General features: G+C 42.5%; 1 protein-coding gene across 3 annotated transcripts in view; it reads right to left on the minus strand.

The window, feature by feature from the left end:
- Positions 1-13,980, minus strand: part of LOC120554472 (fidgetin-like) — a 32,566-nt gene that overhangs the window by 12,907 nt on the left and 5,679 nt on the right. The window contains exon 3 of one of the 3 annotated variants that reach the window (XR_005638461.1): positions 9,603-10,327. The exons of the other annotated variants lie outside the window; for them this stretch is intronic. The gene's annotated coding sequence lies outside the window, so the exon portion shown is untranslated. Of the gene's footprint in view, positions 1-9,602; positions 10,328-13,980 lie in introns of those variants that run through there. 3 annotated transcript variants of the gene reach the window in all.

Genomic DNA, 13,980 nt, shown 5'->3' on the forward strand with positions numbered 1-13,980 from the left:
ACTAATCCATAAGCAATGTATTAACTTTATGAAGACACAGGTAATACCTCAAAAACATTAATAAAGTATGTCTTAAGGATTAATAAATTGTTACCTTGGCTTTATTAAATTAAATCATTTATTAATTCTGATCTATACAACATTAAACAATTCATTCAATTAAAGTTGCTACTAATGGCTTTATATAAAGGATTATGAATTGTGACCAATATCTAAAGAATTAATCTATATTTATAAGCATACTTTCTTAAAGGTTTACAAGTAGTTAATAAAGTCTTTACCACGTTAAAAAAATCCTTATTAATTCCTATTACTGCTATATTACATTCAAAAACTGAAATCCATTAGCAACGGCTTAGAATCTTTATTAAAGGTTTACACAGTGTTACTAATGGCTTTATTAAGTCATTACATTCATTATTAACTCATACTGATCTACAAAAGCATTGAATAACAACTAGCTCAATAAAACCACTTAAGGCATACTTTAAGGGTTTGTAAGTTGCAGATTTTAAGTACAGTATGTCTTATTAGAAAAAGTGGAAACCAAGTGAAAACCAGAACGTGGTGCCATCTTCACATTGCAGTTTAACGTAGTGGCAGGCAGCCCATACAGCAACACAAGCTGAAGTTACCGATACTAAAGTAATGCCTGACAGACTAACTCTGCTTACTGTGTACAACAAGTAAATACTGTAACATCCTCCTACACTGGTGTCAGTTAGAGCTACACTGTCCATGTCTGCAGTGTCTGTCAGGAACATTCCCTTCAAATTGCTCTGAGGCCGCTGCTGATGTGCTCCTACCTGAGGCGCAGCATCTTTCAGAGTGCCCCTGAGGTTAACATGGGCCACATACTATCGATACTCCTCTGACGCCCAGATCCATACCTGTGAACCACCACCACTTTGTTTACCTGTGTGTTCAGTAATTAAAATAGATTTCTGAGAGGAGGCCTAATCCTTTTAGAAATGACATTGATCCGGCTACCAATGCATGAAAGCTGTGCTATAACTTTGTTGCGGTTTTTATTCCCTTCCTCTACGCTCTTCCCATACATGCGGCGTTGAGGACGGTCTCGCACCTTCCTCCTCGATGGAAACTTTGGAAAGTCCTCGACGTGAAGGACGTCATTTAGGGCGGGTTGGGGAGGGCTGCAGTAGAGGGGTGGCAGGTGGAGATAATAGAGAGGAAGCCTCTAACCTCGTCTAAAGCTGTCTGTCTTCGTAAATAAAATGAGATAATTATTGAGTGAACAACATTATTCGCCGACGACGCACTCTTTCTTCTGCCCCCCTCCCGCCGGCGCAGTTGTAAATCTCAACAAACACGGTGCTTTTGGACATTAAGTGCTCACTAAGCACAGTGGATGCATCATATTTCAAGAGCAGGCGTTGTGTGGGTGAGGAGCTGGGGAAAATGGAGTGTAATGGTTATCCATTATCTTATACGGCAACGGCGGCAATGATCATTTTCAAGTGACTCATTTCTGGAAGTACCTATCTATTGGCCACTTTGAGAGAAGACTTTGATGGCTAATCCAAAACAACTATTCAGAGGTCATTTACTGCAGCAGCACCGAGACACTCTGCACAAGAGAACGCTCCAGCCTCCCTCATTATTCAAATACAATCCTCAGGAAGATCCACATCACAAACAGCGGCGCCGCAGCCCCAGAGTGGGCGATTACCTACACAGCATACTCCGGTCCAGAGTGGAAACATTAACAATGCATCAACAAACGAATATATCACAATTGAAGGAAGAGTTTGAAAGAGATATTTGTCAAGGGAATTAAATAGTGATACTGGAGTGTATTAACATATCAATGATCCCACTTGTGGAAAAGCTTCAACAGCACCCAGATACTAAGTCGTGTAGAGAACTTTCATACTATTCAATCATATTATATTATTTTGCCGAGGTAAATGTATTTTAAGAAGTGTAGGTGCGATGTTTGCTTGTGTGTGGTCTCGTCTCCACATGAATGGTTACTTAACACCACACTGATTTCCCCTCAGCAGTTAGAGAAAAACCAGCCGATGCTCAATGATGCATCACCGTGTTTGTTGCCGCCAGGCTGTGTGTATGTGTCTGCATATGTGTGTGTGTGTGTGTGTGTGTGTGTGAGTGTGTCTGTGTCTGTGTGTGTTATCATCGCTGGCACGTAGACAGACAGCCCAGGAGTGACTGCCGGAGTGTCACCATCTGTGGATGCATTTATGTCTGTCTGCACTGGGCTGTGTGGGTCTCAATGTGTGTGTTTATGTGTGTGTGTGTGGGTGGTTTGGAGAAGGGGGGGGGCTGTGGTGGCGGGGGTGGGGAGAGGGGGTGTGCACTCAGTCAGACAGTAGACTTGGACCACGGCTCCATAGTTTGTTACTTCTGACAACAGCAGGCCAATTCGGTGCCAAATACTAACTACGCTGCAAAAACTGTCAGTTTTAACGAGACAACAGCAAGTATTACTTTCTTCAAAATAAGTAAAGCATTGTGCTAAAGAGCTGAGAAAATTCATGAAATATTGGAAAAATGTAAAGAAGATATTTAAACCTCATCATCACCAGGGCTAATAAATACAAACAGTTTCAAAGCTGTCAAATGACTCGTTAAGACGGATTTTTGCAGTGGAAGAACTTGGCAAGCAAGCAAGATTAGAGTTCAACAGCAGTTGGTGGAGATTAACGCCCGCCGTGAGCGGCGCACGTGCGAAGGTGTGTGTGCATGTGTGCGTGCGCGCCTGTGGTGGGGTGTGTGGATTACTGAAGAGGCCCTAGCTGGGATAACCTCTACCCCCAGCCTGTGAACTCGCAGGATCCTTCACAGTGCATGTTTGAAGTGTCAAATCCTGCACACTTCATATAGATTCTGCTAAGATCTGCCAACTCACGCAATCTCACCGTGTCCCAATAAAAAAAAAAAGGAAAAATCGCTTGGACTCCAATCCATGTAAAAAAAATAAATTCCACTTCTCTGCTTAGTTGGAAAAAAAACTTTAGTCATCGCACGTTAGGCTTTGTGTGATGGCAGAATATACAGCAGGTAGTGCTGACTGACCGGATAGGTGAAAGTGAAACAAGAGGACATGTTGCTTAAGTACAATGCATTTGGATTCCCACTCTACCGATAGCTGCTATGAGCTCCAGCCCACACAGAGTCATCAGGACGCCTCAACAAGGCTGTCAAGCTGGTCCTACAGCTGCTTATTCTCCATCTGAAACTGAATGTGCTGTGTATCTGCAGCTCCGGGTGTTAGAAGGAACGAGCGCTCAGGTATGACGGGGGCGCGCACTCGAAGCCTGCGCACATCTTTAAATCCACTGTGGCTCGCATTATGCTGGAATTCACACAGGTTGTCTAAACAGTCAAACAGCGGATCAATACGCCCATCGATCGGTGGCATTGAGACTGAACTGGTCGTGTCGAGGGGGCAGGAGATTCTCACTAGAGCTCTCTGCAGGCTGCCGGCTGGAGGACGCACGTACACACACACACACACACACACACACACACACACACACACACACACACACACACACACACACACACACACACACAGACTGCACAGCTGAGGATCTGGTGTGGTATACAATACAAATATGTGGGAATGCGTCTATACAGATTCATGAACACACTCATGTGCGTCTCCACTCATATCTGCCTCTCGAACAGAAACTCTGGCTTCCTTGGGACACTTCTGCAGCAACACTACAGCATTCATCTCATACGAGCAGATTCAGGTCCTGTCTCTTCAAGTCAGAGCAGTCTGCCAGCAGTTTGTCTCAAAGTGAGGGCATCCAGTCAGCTTCAGCAGCTGAATATCAAGCTGACGGCCGCCGCGGCTCCTCGCACTCGACTGACACAGTCGATAGCTCTGCATTATTCATGGGGACGGTGGCGGCCGATGAGATGGCCTCTCACTGAGGGCTGGATTTCAACAGTCCCAAACTTTAAGCGTGACACCTTCAACAACTGCTTATCGTCAGCGAAAAATGACAACGTGAGGCACAAGAAAGGGCACGCAACTTCAAAGGGGAGTCATTTGAATTTGTAAGCAAATTCAAAGGCAAACGTGCGAAATGTGGAATGAGACTAAATTTGACATGATGGTTTGAAGACAAACCGTTAACAATGAGGTGTTGGTGCCTTTTAAATAAAATGGAACAGAGCTAAAATAGCCCCACTCTGACAAATAAAGGACATATTAAGACTCTCTTGTCAGCTCCTCTTGTTTGCTATCAAGTCAATAAACACGGATCACAAAGTTAACATGAAAACCTGACGCGTCTCTTTGCGCTAATAAAAAGAAAACAAATCATAATTTCAAATGTTGCTCATCCGTGTTTGCTGATTTCCATTACACAGACTAAATACATCAATTAGCCAAACTGAAAAGAAAGAAGAAAGAAAGAAAAAGAATAAAGAAAAAAAAGACAGTGATTTGGGGTAAATCAAACAAGACGCAAAGAGAACCAGAGGCAATGAAAAACGTCAGGCTGCTTGATATCAGATCTCGGAGGAGGAATTTGATGGGCACCGATGAGCAGAAGGCATCTCAGGAGAATAGGACAGAGGAGAGATTTAATGTGATCATAGGGGACGCTCATCTTTCAGGGAACGGGGTAATAATGAGCAATCAATAACGTCCTTAACAGAGTTAGAGCGAGTGGCTGACAGCAGATGTAAGGCTCCGGCTAACAGGCTACGTCTGATCTCACATTACCACACTGGATCTGGGTTTAACATACACGCACACACACACACACACACACACACACACACACACACACACACACACACACACACACACACACACACACACACACACACACACACACACACACACCCGCACTACAGTCTGCATGTACTGTACATGCGTGGACACCAGCATATGGACCAACGCACCAACATATGGACACGCATTTCCTTTCTGTTTTTCTCAGTCACTCACACACGTACACATGTACGCCATCACACACACACACACACACACACTCGCTCTCCTCAGGTGACATCCACCAGCATCGTGTCATTGTCTATCGATCAATAGCTGTAATCACATTCACAGGCGAGGAACACGGTATAGGCTCTGTACTGTGAACACAGGCGTCTCAGTTTATGCGCCGACGGCTGATTTCACAGGCTAAAATGACAACCACCGCTGGCAGATTCTCTCAGCTGTACTAATAAAAAAAAACATGCAGTATAAAGTATTTGAAGCTCTGTACTCTGCCGCCTGCTGTCTATATGGGTAGAGTAATAAATAAAATGCCATCGCCACCTCGCCAATATTAGGAAAGCCTACTAACTCTAAAGTAGGGCTTTCACTTTTTATTCAAATTAGAACTATCATTACACCTCAAAAGTAATATCTGATATGTAATGATGCGTTTATATTTAAAATCTCCAGGCCGCGCCTCGTACTCTAATTCACTGTCCGTCGGACCCATTGCATCAACTCTTGACCATCTACACTATTGCTCTTTAAGCTAACGCAAGATAGAGATAACTAGTATGCTCTATGCTACTTTTAGCCCAACGGATAATAATTAGACCAAATTATCTGAGGAGTAACGGAGGAAGCAAAAAAGTAGCTCTGAATTCAGATCATTTTCAATTAGTTGTTTGGTCAATAAAAGGTCAGAAAAACATAAAAAAAAACGTCTGTCAAGTGTTTTCTTTTGTCCGACCAACAGCCTAGAGCCGAATGATACTCAATTTAGCATCATAGAAGACGAATCACACCTAACATTTACACCAGAGAGGAGCTGTGAATTTGGCTTACTAATCCAGTAATCGACTAGTCATTTTAGATCTAATAAGCAGCTTTTTAAACTTTGTCTTTTGATTGGTTTAACATTCTCAGATGTCACCACTAAGGCCAAGCAGCCAGTAGACTTCAATTCCCCAAATTGAAGTTTTTGTCTGACGCTGGCCTGAACAATTCAGTTCATTCCACTGCTTAAGCTACAACGCAGCTGACAAAAATGTGAAATGCTTGATAAAGATCTGTTGAAGTTGAAATGTGCCCTGGTTGTAGCTTGTTGCTGTTGACTAAAGAGGCCACTTTATGTACAGAAGCTGTTGATACTAAATGTGTACACAACATTTCTAACATGAATTAACCTTTTACTTTGACAACTCTGCATCTTCAACCAAACCTCTGCCACCAGAATCACTTTCACTACGCATATGGAGTTCCGTATGTTAGGTGAAAGTGTAGTACTACAGCACCCATCAGCCAACAGAAAAAGAGATATTTCATCCCTCTCTGTTCACTATTCTGCATATTCCCTACAGTTCTGCCCGATCCAAGAACCTTGATAACAGTGTGGATGTGTGTGTGTGTGCGTGTGTGTCTGTGTGTGTGTTGGCAACTAAATGTACTTTCACATATTTTCAGCGCAATATTTCTCGCAGCCGCCGCATTAGAAACTTTTGTTGTCACTCTAAATAAATAATTGCAGCTTTATTACCGCAGGGCGCAGCTCCAACCCTGAAGCAAACAGCGGATCTGTATACCGGTTTGTCATCTGGACACAAAAATGCTACACAAAAGCATACGATGCAGAGAGATAAACGTCTTCTGGTCCATAAAGAAGATGGATGGATAGAATATGATCAGGTAGAGAGGTTGAAGAATAGCGAGAGAAAAAAAAAAGGGTGTGCGAATTAGCTGTGAAAAAAAGGACGTGCAGTATTTTTTGAAGAGATGAGCTGTGACATAAGATAAGGAGTGACTCTGCTGTCCTGTTGGAAGGGGAATGTCATTCCGCCACTGAAGTCCCAGGAGGGAGATGAGTCAAGGCAGAGGAACAAAGGGCCAATAGCACAGCTTGATATTCAGGCCATGGTATTTTCATTTTTTGAAAGCTGTCATGATACAGTAATATCCAGCAAAATGAAACCTTTTTTGTTAATCCCGTTTTTTTTTTACACTCAAAACTGAAGACATATACTCAGCCAGCAGCCCTACAGTACCTGCATGGCTGAAAAAACGATTGACATTAGGTCTGCAGACAGTTTCATTTTGTAAACAATATCATGCTGTTACAGATGCTCCAACCCTTGTCAACATCTTGTGCAACAGCTGACCAGATGTGTCAGAGGGTTTCAGCGTCTCCTAGCAACAGTAAAATGTTCTGGCACCACGAGCAAATCTGAAACCACAACACTGATTTCTCTACTGTGTCATGTCATTTTCTAAAGGTTTGCTGTCCAGCTGAACTCCAAATAATGCTCTGAATGCACATTTAATTTGGTGTTTATTCTGTGTACGTTTTACACTCACTCACATTGTTGGGCCCAGATTTCCCTGCGAGTGCCCCAACACCGCTTCATCACGGATCACGGCTTCGGTTGTTAGTTGCGCTGAAGCTCTCAGACCTGGCTACGGGCCTCTTATCTTATCAGTCAATCGGCAACAGCGTGCAGGAAATGAGACGCGCGACAGTGATACTGCCAGCAACGCTCATCTGTCAAGACACGCTGGCTCAATTACCATGCCGCAGCACAAAGACTCGCACAAAACAGGACGCGCGGCGCGGCGGTGAAGTGGATAAATTGAATTGCTGACGTTATACAAGCTAAGTCATTAGTCGCGTCCATATAGGGAAACCAAAAGCTCGGCGGAACGAGAGCACAGGAGGTGTTGTTTTATTTGGTGTAGCTGTGCACAAAAGGAAGTGATAAACTTCTTGCAGCCTGGGCATAATTCTGCATTCTTCTAATCATGATTGTGTGTGTGTGTGTTTGTTTATGATGCTGCCCCCTCATATTACTGTACTTGTTTGCTGCCTCTGTCTGGAGATGGAAAGAAAAAGGGAGGGGGGTGGGGATATATAAAGAGAAAGAGAGACAGAGACAGAATGGGAAAGAGATACACTGAGAGAGAAACAAAGACTGAAACAAACACATACAGAGAGAGAAAGAGGGAGAGAGACCGAGACAGAGAAATAGGGAGAGAGATTGGGAGGGATGCTGATGTGTGTACTGCATCCCAAGGGATCACTTACTCAGTATAGACACAGCACTGGAGGACAGAGCACAGCAAGGGTTCATTGGCCAAAATCTCTCCTCTTTACACACACATACACACACGCAACCCCTCCAAGCTAAATTCCTGTTAGCACTCGTCCTCTGAGGATACAGCATTGACTGAAGTGGAGTGAATGTAAGAGGACGGTAGAATGAGGGGAGGAAGAGAAAAAAATATATATAAAACGGAAGGATCAGGAGGAAGCAGCAGGAGGAGGAGTGTCCACCTGGCCAGTGTCCAGGGGAATTAAACAGTCTGTTTACCGCTCTGAGCGCCTCAGCAGCGCCATGTTAGCCTAATGGCACGGACATGAAGCCAATTGATTTGTGGACCAATAGACCTGTCCCACAGCACAGGCAGATTACCTAGATCACTGGCTCCGCATCGAGTAGACATCGCTTCTCATTCGAGCCCCACAGGCAGCCGAATGTGAACAGGGCTTAATGTGCGTCTGTGTGGGCATGCTTGCATATATGTACACGTGTCCCGAGGATTAGAACACAAAGCAAGGGGGCTGGTTTATGTCTGTACGGGGTTCATTCTTAACTTGCATATTAGGCCTAGTTTATTGTATTTTTTGAATGATGATATAAATAAGCTTGTCTATGGGTTTGGGTAATAATGGTGGCTTTGGGTGGAGTTGTAATGTTCTTGGCTCATACTGTGTTATTTTACAAAATTCTGCAGCCCAAATTAATAATTCTGAGCAAGCTGTAGCTAAAAAACCTCATAGGGCGGAACAATTTGAGGAAAATATCTTACATCTATTTTTCTGACTAATCTTGTGGTTGTGTCTTAAATTGTGATTATTGATTGAATAGAATCAGATTAAATACTTGAATGTGAAGTGCTGTTTTCATTTAATGATAACAGGTGACATTGTTTTGATATCGGACTATCGATACTACCGTTAACGTTAAGTGCGGTAACCTTTAAGTTTAACGGAAGTTTCTTTTGTCATTTACACTCAACACCTGTTGAGCTGTCGAGAGTTTAAAAACAAACGTAAAGCAAAGGCCATTTCTGTAGAAAAATACTTCCTCAAGATTATCTTCAGCCATGCAGACATCAACTTACAGAGAGAATATTTAAATAGACAGGCAAGAGTTTCTGTTTTGTTGTTATATAATACATACATAAAAAAATATTATTATTAATAAAATTGCCACAACTTAAAAATGCAAAGCAGTTGCAAAATTTGTTAAAAACTCAGTTTATTTCCTTTTGCACTGAACATCAATTCCATCATTTTAAATTTTGTCTGAAATTTACCATTCTGTCATCCATGTTGTATTGAAAAGTATTTCTATTATCATTATATCGATTTCGCCCATATCGGCCAGCTCTACTGGATCCTTCTCAAAACCAAATGTGATTGAGTAAGAATAAATGTATGATGATCCAGCGAAACACTAAATTAGTTTCCTCTGTTCTGATGAAGTTGACATACATACATACATACATACATACATACATACATACATACATATATATATATATATATATATATATATATATAAAGTCACCCAACTCCAACAGTATTTACATACAGTACAGTATATACCTGATGTTAAATGTGGATTGGGGAGTTCAGTGAGCAACATTTTCCCAGATGGATATAGTTGGCTGCATGCACGAGGCCCATTTCTGGCATTAACAGTGCACATTGTTCCAAATTGAATGATACACCCAAATATGACAAAAAAAAACCTTGCTGCAGGACAATGAAAGACCACACACACTTGAAACTACAGTTGTCCATGTGTACGGCCGAGGAGTGAGAATAATTCCACATTCTCCACAGTTTTCACTCATGTCAGTGTCCCAGTTGATAAGCATGAAAATCCATTTATCTACAAAGGAACTGTATGGTCCATAGTGGACAATGTCTCTTTCATGGTCCCTCGCAGGCTCTTTTTTTTCGTCCACAAAGCCACCCAACTGACTCCACCACGTCTGTAACAGGCCACATTCATTTGATATAAACACATCAAGGGAGATATTGCAGTGGTTTTTGCCGTGCATCAAGAGAAGTGGTGCTGGTTCATAGAAGCAGCAATATGCCCTGAACATAAAAGAACAATGGACCCAAGGCAGATGCAGTTAGGCAAAAAAGAAAAAAAAGAAATAGATACAGTGGACTGGATATGAACACCAAACATGTATGCTTGCATGGAAACCCACAGGGAGACACGGTAGGGCTCACTGTCATCATCATTCAGCCTTTTTCTCCTTTTGTGAGTCCAGACTGCAGAGTGAGCAGGAGGACGGAGATCCAGAATTAGGCCTCTGAGGATGAGGAAGAGGAGCCGTCAGATTACAGATTAGAAGGTGGGGAAGAGGTGGGATAAAACATGCGGTCTAGATGGTAGCCCGACTAATACAGCTCACAGCTCGGCTAAGGGGCGTCAAATTTAGTCCTGTGGATTATGCTGTGGTTAGAGGGAAATGTTTAAAAAAAAGAAATAAAAAAAGAAACGACTCTCCTGGAGATCCCTATTCAAACACGTTCCACACTGGTCAATGTTATTCATTGCTCATCTAATCCATATTTGTGTAAATGAGGTGCACGGAGCTTTACAACACCAGCCAGACACAAAAACCTTTGAGACTCTGGTATTAACAATGATGCTACGTCTTAACCACCCTCTGGCTAATGCAGCTAATGAATGAGAAAGTGCTAGCAGGCTAAGGGCTCTAATTCTCCTTCACAGGCTATCATGTTGCAGCCCGGAGACAGATCAATACCATTTGCTCAACACACAGGAGGCCTGGGAATCTATAAAAGGGCTTTTATTGAGTAATTAAACACCCATTACTGTCCCGTGCAGCCAAACAATAAATTTGATCAGCCTCTCAGGCGCAGATCCAGCCGTGATTAATACTCAGTGCATGCATGACATAAAAGACCACAATGACAGTTTGCAAAGTCCTGTATAGACCGTTTGACGGTGCAGGGACAGGGACAGGGCTTAGCTGCTTACAGCGGCAGTTTCAAGGTTGCTTAGTGGGGCCGGACCATATGAGAGCTCTGTGTGCAAGGAGAGACAACCTCGGCTGTATGACCCTGCTGGTCTGGGATCCAATCCCGCCAGTAGCTGCTGTCCTGATGCCGCCATAGCAAGCAGCACGCCCTGCTTCCTGCTAAAGACACAACATCTTACGGCAGTGATGAGCTTCAGAAACTGCTCGGACAAAAGTGATATTTTAAACCTCTTTTTCTTTTTGCACTCTGGACTGTAACCTTCTAAAGGCTCACAGTACAGTTAAGTTACTACTTCATATGGCCCCGATATTTCTAAATGTCATTTTTAACGCATTTTAAAATCATTAATATTCCAAATTAGTAATTGGTATAGGCTTAAAATACACATTGGTAAGTGTTGAGGCTGTTGTTTAAAGAAATACATTATTCATCAGCTTACACATTAACATTTTAACTCCCCTTGTTATAATTTATAAGTACTATATAAACATTTAACAAAGGGATTGATGACAAACTGTAATGTAGTTCTAAGCACATATATTGAATATATATATAAAAAAGTAAACATTTTCCTAAAAAGGTGTTTATTAACAAGCTATATTAAGATTAAAGTCCCTTTGAGTTGCTTTATTTTGCAAATTGATCTTTGCAAGTTAGACAGTGTGTGCGGGAGTTTCTTTACAACTTCTGACCAAATCGTCCCTCTCCGATGCACCTGTCTTATGCTATAGACGTGTGGAGTATTTGTCTTTTCAAAATGTATCATTTGACTGACATCCTGTACAGAGCAAGGCAGAGGGCCTGATGCTTGTAGGGAGAAAAAAGAAAGAACTATTTTGACCAATACCTCTATTCTCACCCAACAACCAACATAAATAAAACCTTCTTTTTTCCTTTTAAGCAAAGTAGGAACACTATTATGTCTTTTCAGAGTGACTGAGGGCTTAACAGTTTTTCCCCCAATTTCCCAATGTCCTTTTCCACACTTGCAAAATTGAAAAACCTGTTACAATCCCATCCTTGTTGGAGAATATTTAGCGTTGTTGAGCCAACAATATGGCATCTGGGTGATTCTCCTAAATATGAATGGCCCATTCACGGGGCTCAATGGAGTCGCTTGGCAATGGCCCTTCTTCCCCTCCCTCCTCCATACTCAAAACAATATTCAGCGCAGCAGTCTTGGCATTTTTCCCTGAAATCAACAAAAGAGGAACTCGAAGCTGTCCCTGAAACCCTCAAAGCATTAAGCCTCTGTGAGATGCAAGTACTTGGCAGAAGCAAAGCGATTTAACGACAATGGGCAAATCATACAGTGCTTTGTGAGATTTAGGGGATACAATAGCACTCCGTTTCCAAAGCACACATTAGTAAGCATGTCATTGGGACCCCCTGGGGGATTTGAGCGGCCTAGAGGATTGTGTAGTGAAGAGGATAAATATATGTTACTGGGCATGAAGATGGACCACTGCCAATGCCTCCCTCACGCACAACATACTGTGGATTATGAGTGTGTGGAATACATTAATAGAATAATCTTCTGAACACACAAACTAACCCACAAATTGAACCCATTTGGCTTGTTAAGCATATACATTGCAACACATCCAAAATCAATTTACAAGCATTTAACAGAGCGCAAGAGGTGCGGATGAGGAGAGCTTCTCGCCTTTCAAAAAATGTTTGCCCGCTATGAAAATAAAACAAAAAAAACCATACTTGTTATAAATGTGCGGCGCTTGCAGCCATGCTGACCTCTGAGTGCTAAACAAAACCAACAACGGACAAGCAGACACCCACTCAAAAGTCAATACCATGCGTGCCTCCTCTTCCTCTTGTATGGTTAATGCATGATGCCAGGTAGGGGAGACAGACGGAGAGTAGGATCTCATTATACGCTGCACGCTATCATTAGCTATCTACCACATGTGTCCATCCTGCCAACCGAGTTGTACAAGCAACATCCTAATGCTCTCGCATGCTTCCGGTAGGGAAACTTGGCCCGCACGGCGCCACACACGCACACACGCACGCACGCACGCACACGCGCACACACACACACACACACACAATCACAGGTAAGCATACAAACCACTTTCTTTCCCAGCTGGCCTTGGAACATGTAGAGAAGTCCTTTTTAAGTCATTTTTCAAGTACAAATAGTAAAGATTCTCTGGTTTCTGCTTTTCTAATAGGAGGATTGTCTGCTTGTCTCTGCTTTATATGACTGTAAACTCAATATCTTTGGGTTTTGGACTGTTGGTCGGACACAACGAGATATTTAAAGACGTCGCCGTGGACTCTTGGAAACTGGGATAGACAGATATTGATTGTCTGAAGATTTATCGCTATTACAATTAAACCCTTAGTTTTGGCTCTAATTAAAGGCGTCACCACGTACATACAGGTGCAAGTTAAACATGAAGTAGACTAGAGCTGAAACGATTAGGCGATCCACAGAAAAATAATCAGCAACTATTTAAGTGAGCTATTAATCCTTTCAGTCAAAGCAAAAATGCAGTTTCTCAGGTTGCAGCTTCTCAAATGGAAGGATTTGCCACTTGTTAATGTCATATATGATAAGAAATTAAATACATTGGGGTTTAGGAGTTTTTGATGAGACAAAACGAGACATTTGTAGACGTCGCCTCGGCTTCTAGGGAGCTGTGATTGGTATTTTTTTGACCTTACGCAGACCGAGCCATTAATAAAAAAAAAAAAAAAGCATTGGCAGACTATTCGATAATGAGTTTAATTGCTATGTAGCAACAGCAGTTGTTTTTGCTCTCGCTCCCTGTTTGTGTCCATCTCCCAGAGGCCACAGGCAGCTCAGAGATGCTGTGCCACACGCCCAGCCACTCATCCTTTGTGTCCATCCCCTGGCAGCCTGCCAAGCTCAAACACACACAACACACACACACACACACACACACACACACACACACACACACACACACAC

Source organism: Perca fluviatilis, chromosome 24 (genome assembly GCF_010015445.1).
Source record: "Perca fluviatilis chromosome 24, GENO_Pfluv_1.0, whole genome shotgun sequence".
NCBI classification, from domain to species: domain Eukaryota; kingdom Metazoa; phylum Chordata; class Actinopteri; order Perciformes; family Percidae; genus Perca; species Perca fluviatilis.